This window comes from Leptonychotes weddellii, unplaced genomic scaffold (genome assembly GCF_054177405.1).
Source record: "Leptonychotes weddellii isolate Sample4059 unplaced genomic scaffold, ASM5417740v2 HiC_scaffold_9093, whole genome shotgun sequence".
Taxonomy (NCBI): Eukaryota; Metazoa; Chordata; class Mammalia; order Carnivora; family Phocidae; genus Leptonychotes; species Leptonychotes weddellii.
In genome coordinates, this window is record NW_028062457.1 from 1 (window position 1) to 8312 (window position 8312).

At 43.1% G+C, this 8312-nt stretch overlaps 1 pseudogene; it reads right to left on the reverse strand.

Annotated features, from left to right (window-relative positions):
* Nucleotides 1–6: 6 nt before the first annotated feature.
* LOC145720009 (heterogeneous nuclear ribonucleoprotein A1-like) lies at nucleotides 7–3842 on the reverse strand (annotated as a pseudogene).
* Between the last annotated feature and the right edge of the window lie 4470 nt (nucleotides 3843–8312).

Consider the following 8312-nt stretch of genomic DNA (forward strand, 5'->3'; position numbering starts at 1 on the left):
CATAGCCACCTTGGTTTCGTGGTTTGGCAAAGTATTGGCCTCCACCACCACAGGGGCCAGAGCTTCTGCCTCCAAAATTTCCTCCTTTCATGGGTCCAAAATTTGAGGATTGATTGTTGTAATTGCCAAAATCATTATAGCTTCCGCCACCCCCAAAGTTGCTTCCATCATTACCAAATCCGTTATAGCCATCCCCACGGCCACCATATCCACCACCACCTCGACTGCCACCAAAGCCACCTCGACCACTGAAGTTCCCTCCACGACCAAAGTTGTCATTCCCACCAAAACCACCTCCACGACCACCACCAAAGTTTCCAAACCACTTCGACCTCTTTGGCTGGATGAAGCACTAGCCATCTCTTGCTTAGATAGGGCTTTCCTTACTTCACAGTTGTGGCCATTCACAGTATGGTATTTTTGAATGACCATCTTGTCTACAGAGTCATGGTCATCAAATGTTACAAAAGCAAAACCTCTTTTTGCCACTGCCTCAGTCAGTCATCTCGATCACTTCAATTTTCCCATACTGTTCAAAATAATCTCTTAGATGATGTTCTTCAGTGTCTTCTTTAATGCCACCGACAAAAATCTTTTTCACAGTTAAGTGGGCACCAGGTCTTTTGAGAATCTTCTCTTGAGACAGCCCTCTTTGGTTCCACAACTCTTCCATCCACCTTGTGTGGCCTTGCATTCATGGCTGCGTCCACCTCCTCCACAGTGGCATACGTGACAAACCCAAAGCCTCTGGAGCGCTTGGTGTTTGGATCTCTCATTACCACACAGTCCGTAAGTGTTCCCCATTGCTCATAATGGCTCCTCAGACTCTCATCGGTTGTTTCAAAGCTCAAACCTCTGATGAAGAGCTTCTGCAGCTGTTCAGGCTCTTTGGGAGACTCTGACTTAGACATGACGGCGGTGGGAGGGGAGACTTTAACGATGCTTACTCGGCAGTGTCCACAGGCAGAAAGGAGTGATCTAATGAACGTATCTTGAAAATGGTCTCTTTTCTAAATGTAGTCCAGGAATTATCCTCCATTTATTATAGAAAAATACATTATTTCATTCTTACTGAAGACATCTTTAAGAAAACCATCCTTTTCCCATCTCCCAGAAAAAATCACCTATAGTTCCTCACTGAACAGGTCAATGAAATAGTAGAGATATCCATCTTTGGGTAAGTCTTTACATTTGGTTCTGGCATCTGGTAATTTGCTTTTTTGCAGTTCATAGTAAACTTTCATTTTTCTATATGGAAAACAGTTGCAAAACATTCCTTTTGGTGTAGTGATTCTCAACCTATGGGTAAGAAAGTTACCAAAATTTTCGGTGGGCTTCCTGCCCACCCCCCCAGTCTGATTTGTCTTCCTAGGTAGAGAATTTTACCCCCTGATTGAGAATCACTACTCTTGTAAGCTCATATTGATACCATAGAAGTGCCTTGTTCCTTCTTTAACTTTGTTCCACAAATATTTTATAACTACTACTGAGTACCAGACACTGTTTCAGCTACTGGGGAATCAGTACCAAAACCAGCTCTGCTTTTTATCAAATCAGGTACCAGCTCCGCTTTTATGGACTTTACATCCTAGAGTCTAGAATCTAGAGGGAGGAAATCATACAATTAGGCACATACTAATAAGTGCTTTGAGTAAGAATAAAGCAGGTTAATTGGCAGGAAGGGGTGCTGTTTTACACAGGGTATCTCTGGTGGGACATCTACTCAGATGTCCTCACCAGAGGTGAGGGAGCCAGCTACATAAATATATAAGGCAGAGACAGCATCAGGTGGAAGAACCTCCTAGGCTAGAGCACACTGGTTATCTTCAAGTCACAGCAAAGGGGACACTGCAGCCAGAACTCAGAGAGTGAAGGGAAAGTGGTAGGAGCTGAGGTCAGAGAGATAACTAGAGGCCCCAATCATGTAGAGCCTTGTAGGCCGCCAGAAGGGCTAGAAGGGTTCAGCTTTACTCAGAATGAGAGGGGAGCCCTTGGAGGGTTTTAATCAGAGGTATGGCAAGTCTTGACTTAAACTGTACAATAATCACTTGGGTTGCTATGTGGGGAATAGAGTAGGAGTGCAAAGGTAAAGCAGGGAGACCAGTTAGGAGACTGGCCCAATACAACAGTGTACGCAAGGATAGTGGCTTGACCCAGAGAGGTAGCTATGAAAGTGATAAGTGAGAACAGAGAGATTCTAGATGTATTTTCATTGGTGTTAATCAAGGAGGTTGATGAGGTTGAATCATCCAATCAATAGATGAGCCATTCCAGTAGAGTGGGTAAATTCCTTCCCAGTCTTTTGTTCATGTTCAGCAAAACAAAGCCTCTAATTTTTGCCTCTTTTTCACCCATAGGTACCAGCATGTGTTACACAGAAATCTCATTTATTTGGCTACCATCGCAGATGCCAACCCAACCAGTGCTTCAAAAGCAATGGAATAATCTTTCAGTTTGTCATGAGGAGTAATTGAGTGTAATCCATGTCCTATGAAGTAAAGACAGGATCTTTACCAACTCAACTGCTTAAAACATGGATGAACCCTTGTGGCTCTTTTAAAAATGTGAAAATGTGAAGAAAGCTACTAAATGAACTATATTCTCAGTGTAAATATTTATTTTAATAATTAAGCAGATTAAGTTGACTCCAGATGTTCTCTTTTCTGAAATGGGCATGTTTGGATTACAGAGATATCATGGGCATCTTCAATTCTACCTTTTCAGTTTCAACATGAAGATGAAACTGATTAGGTGGTGGGCAATCAACAGCAATTGGCGAGCCTCCTAACTGAGGCGCTGCCAAATGGACGTGTAACTGTGTGCTCCCCCCTACCAGTTGTAGTCGTGGACCTAACCATTGTTTTCAGGCTGCTTTGAAATAAAGCTTACCTTTCCACAGAACACTCATATTGAGGTATAGAGATTTTCATAAGATAAGTGTTCCATTTGGTCTTCCGGAAAAACTGTAAGGACTTAAAAATATATGTAACAACACCATTATCATTGCTAACAAAATCAGTAGTAATTCTTAATTATTACTTAATGTCATCTACTAATATCTTTTCAAATACTTTTGTAAAATACCTTCTTCCTCCTGTCTTTTTAAGGTTCTTGGCTGGGGCTCTATACCAAAAGACAGATTAACAAAAGTTTTATGTGACATGGGAGGCCTTCATAAAGAAATGAAGACCCAAAGAAACAGTTAAACCTGAGTATTTTTATATGAGATTAGATGAAAAGTGGAAAACAGACAGAAGGATATGAGCGAAGTGTAGTAAATTGGGGAAACTTAACATGGTCTTTTCATTCAAATTCTCAGTGTTGCTCCATTTTAAGAGATAAGGGTGCTCCTTTCTTCTGAGTATAGGGGGGGCACCCCTCACATGAGGGTCTTATGACCTGCTTCATGGGAGGTCAGAAAGTCCTTCCAGCATGTGCCATTTCTCAGATTCTTCAGCTTGAAATATTCAATAAGCCAACGTGCCATAGTTTGGAGTAGCATGTCCTGAGCCCCGTCAATTATCATAGAATGTCTTTTTGTTGATTTCTCTAACTCAGGATCCAAACAAGATTCATACACTGCATTGTGTTTATGTCCCTTAAGTCTCTGTGAAAATACTTAGTAGTTCCCCTTCTTCTTTGCCATTTGTTGGAAAAACTAGGTCATTTGCCCTAAAATTTCTCATATTCTGCATTCACCTAGTTATATCCCTATGGTGTCATTAAATATGTCCCACTATTGCCCACTTTTCCTATAAACTAGTAGATCTAGAGGCTCATTCAGACTCCGATTCTAATATTTTTGGCAAGTATACATCATAGCAGGTAAGAGGTATTTGCTTTTGCATCACATCAGGAATGACCTGATTTAATTTATTAATCAGGTGCCTGATAGCCTTTTGCTTAAATTATGATCTGCCTAGTTTTGATCTATTACTTCATTAGGGATTGCATACTGGTGATTTCCTATTTTATCATCCCTTCTGCCTTTATTAGCTTTGTTCAATAAAGAACTTTCCCTCTTTGAGACTTATCTGTAAAATGAGGCAAGGAGATTTTCCTAAGTGAACCCAAAATTAGAATCTCCGATGCCTGGCTCCTTTTGTAGGAATCAAGGATTGCAACCCAGAGAGACTAAATGTGTAAATAGTGAAGAGAGACCTCATTTTGAGTCCCAGCTCAATTGCAGCCTTTGAGAGCTCTTGTTTCACCTATAAAATCAGGATAATGAAAGTAATATCTGCCTCCTGAGGTTGTGAGATTGAGATACTGTGGTTGAGAACTGGGCACGAAGTAAACAATGTGTGTTAATGTGTGCTCTGATGTGTTATCTGAGGGCTCTGGCCCTTTCAGGCCCTTCTCAAATCTGGGAAGAAGCCTGTTTGCTCCCTCACCCATTTTTCCATCCTTAGGGTCCTAGCCCATTAATGGATTCTTCCTCCCCCCATTGTTCATGGGGTTGATGCCCATATACTATGCCAAGTGGGCTGCTCATGGGCCTGACCTGGTCAGCAGATATGGTGGGCACTATGCAATGTTTTTAGTTTTGAATTAGTTCCTAACATTTAGAGAGGATTTCCCATTATAGCCTGGATTTCTAGCAATGCTGGGCCTGCAGGTCCACATGACAACCATCAGCTGGAGTTGGATGGCAGCTGTCTCCCTTTACTAGGCACCTTGACTTGTTTACATACGGCTTGGCCCAAGCTGGGATGAGAGCATCAGCTGATGTTTCAATTTAGGTCTCGCCTCAAACAAGCCTGAGACAAGGCCTTGGGTGCAGATAGTTTATTTGGGGGATGATCTCAGGAAGCAGGAATAAGGCTATAAGGAGAGTGAGACAGGGAAGAAGGAAAAGCCACTAAATGTGTGTGTTACCAAGGTTACTGCTATAGGCAATAAGGACTCAATCCAGGGGGTAGGGGGATGATCTCAAAAGCATACAAATGCCCCACAAGTGTCCACCTGAGTTGGGGTTCCCTACAGGGGAGTTCGGTCCCCTGGACTAACAGGCAGCCTTTGCAGCCAACTCCGAGACGTCAGAGAAGGAAGAAAGTAAAAAGCTGCATGGCAGCCCTGAGGGGGGCTTCTGCCAGCACAAGGTGAGTCTGACCTTGTAGGAACTGTCCACTACTGGCAAGGTAGGTGAGGGTCTGTGACAGAGCATCAGAGGTTCCAATGTGTGGGCTCTGAGCAAGCCAGTAGGGCCTATAGTAGGTAAGTGTAGCAGAGGCAATAGCCTTGAAGACAAAGTTCAGTTCTCCCTCAGGGGGAAGGAGTTTGTGACCTGCTGTTTCCCTCCCTTTGTCTCTTGGAAGGTATTTCAGTCCACGTGTAGAGGACCGAAGCAGGGCAAATCACAAGCCTCTGGAAATGGCCAAGCCTATTTAAGCCACAGATGACCCTACTCTCCAGAGGACCCTTTTCTCGGGAGATAAACTGGAGAAGCTGGGGCAGGCCACTTAGCTGTCATCATATGTGCCCCAGCTTACCTCTACCTGTCTGCTTCAGAGACCTCCTGAAGCACAAGTATCTGCCATCCCTCTTAAAGGACCCAGAAATCAATATAGTTGTGAAAGGTGATTTAAAAAGGTAAAGACCAAACCTGGCCAGAATGTCTTAACCGCTCTCTCTTCTCAGAGGACCTCCTACTTCAAGATTAAGCCTCTACTCAGCCTGTCTGCCCTTTTCCAACTCTCAGGGTCAAGCTGATCTCTGAACAGCCTACAAGGGCCTGAGCCTTTCTCTGGGGTTTCCAAGCCTGATTCCCAGGATTTGCAATTGTGGTGACTGACTTCTGTCATTACCACATTCTCCTGAGATGAGGATATGGCAGCTAAAACAAAGAGAGCAGATAATTTGAGGTCAGGTTTATTCCACAAGATGTGAAGCTATTTTTCCACTTCCTCATGAGGCTTTTTGACACCCAAGTCTGACTTTTGGGGACCCCAAGTCACAATATGGCTAGGGAGGAAAGGAAGTTCAGTGCTATCTCATATGCTCTTGAACCTCTGTAATAAACTTCCGTTACTAAAGGTGATCCTGAGTATATTTCTTAAGCTGGGTACATAGTATCTTCATTTTATTGTTACTCTACCTCACACGTAGTATGGTTTTGATTCCATTTTAATAAAAGCAATTTTTTTTTTAAAGATTTTATTTATTTATTTATTTGACAGAGAGAGAGATAGCGAGAGCAGGAACACAAGCAGGGGGAGTGGGAGGGGGAGAAGCAGGCTTCCCGCCGAGCAGGGAGCCCGATGTGGGACTCGATCCCAGGACCCTGGGATCATGACCTGAGCCGAAGGCAGACGCTTAACGACTGAGCCACCCAGGCACCCTAATAAAAGCAATTTTAAGAAGTTAATCTGTTCCCTCTTTTCCCAATGAAAATCCTACAGATTCCTCTGGAATCTAGATGTTCTGTGCAGTCACTGGGAACCTTTCTTTCCTTCCTAGATCTTTTAAATAAGAGTCTAGGGTCCAAAGGGAGGTTGTTTTCGTTTCTGTTTGTGATAAACTCATTCATTCAAAAACTTTACTGATCCACTAGTATGCGCTGAAGGTACTGCAGTGAGGAAGTCAGACAATGTCACTGCTCTCATGGAAACTTTTTTTTTTTAAAGATTTTATTTATTTATTTGAGAGAGAGAGAATGAGAGACAGAGAGCATGAGAGGGAGGAGGGTCAGAGGGAGAAGCAGATTCCGTGCCGAGCAGGGAGCCCGATGCGGGACTCAATCCCGGGACTCCAGGATCACGACCTGAGCCGAAGGCAGTCGCTTAACCAACTGAGCCACCCAGGCGCCCTGGAAACTTTATTCTTATATAAAGAAGACAACACAGTATAAATAACCTGTATTTATGGGGGAGACAGGCAAAAAATATATAAACAACCAAGGAAAGCTTCACATGGTAATAAGTGGCTGTGCAGAGATTACAATAGGGTCATGTGCTGGAGAGTGTCTGGGTGGCTACTTTAAATTATGGAATCAGGAATGAGCCAAGGAGGTAACATTGCAGCTGAGAGATGAATAACAAGGAACCTGACACGTGACCATCAAGGGACCTAGCAGTGCAGGCAGAAACAAGAGCTATGCAAAGACCTTTCATTCCAACAGGGTTTTTTTCTCTCTCTCTCGGGTCCATTTTAGAGCAGTGTTCACCTATGTGGTCATCAACTCAATTATAACATGAGTTCTCAGTTGACCAGGCCTTGTGTTGGGCTCTACAGTGAGGAAAATAGAGGAGAAGGGGCACTGGGCCCTGCTTTCAGGGAGCTCCTAATAAGCCTGGGTTAAGCTCTAATCACCACTATGGTAGCTGGCTTAATAGCACACACTTTACTGCCTATCTTCCTTGTTCACTTCTCCACCCTCTAGATGGAGTTTCCTAGGGCCACTTCTCAAATAAGCAACTTGCACTCAAACCATTGTCAGAGTCTTCTTCTGAGGGAAACAACCAAGATACCACACCCTGGGTGGGTAGACCCAGATGGACTGGCTGAGCAAATGTAGCTTCCATTAGCACCACAGCAGATGAAAAATTTTTACCAAAACCCAATCTACTTGCAAAAGCTAGTGTCTAGAAAAAGCATCAGAGCCAAGGACTCAGCAGAATTTAGAGTTTGAAATCAGAAAACAAGTTGATCAATATAGAGTAAGGAACCTGTCTGACAAGAAGTGCTTGTTGTAGTGAGTTTTTCATATGAATTTGATGGCATACAAGCTCCCCACTAAAGACAATGAAGGATTAGACATTTGTGAACACATAGTCATACTTTAAAGCAAGTTAGTGGGGAAAAAAGCCACTGGCCTAAAAGGCCAAAAGGTGGGTGCAGTATCCACAATTAAGGTGATTTTTTTTTAATTATTTAAGACCTTTATTAATGGGTGCTTGCCGTTTGTTGAGTTTCTTGAAAAAATCAAGTTGTAAACTTTTATTACAAATTAAAAAATGAGGTTCTTAAAAATCTCGACTTGACCAGATATGAAACAATTTAAAGATTTTTTTTTAAAATTTATTTATTAGAGAGAGAGTGAGAGAGAGAGCACAAGAGGGGTAAGGGTTAGAGGGAGAAGCAGACTCCCCGCCGAGCAGGGAGCCCGATGTGGGACTCGATCCCGGGACTCCGGGATCATGACCTGAGCCGAAGGCAGTCGCTTAACCAACTGAGCCACCCAGGCGCCCAGATATGAAACAATTTAAAAGACTTTAAAGCTGTATTGAGAAAAATCAGGCTTTAAAAAAAAAAAAAAAGTTGGGGCGCCTGGGTGGCTCAGTCGTTGGGTGTCTGCCTTCGGCTCAGGTCAT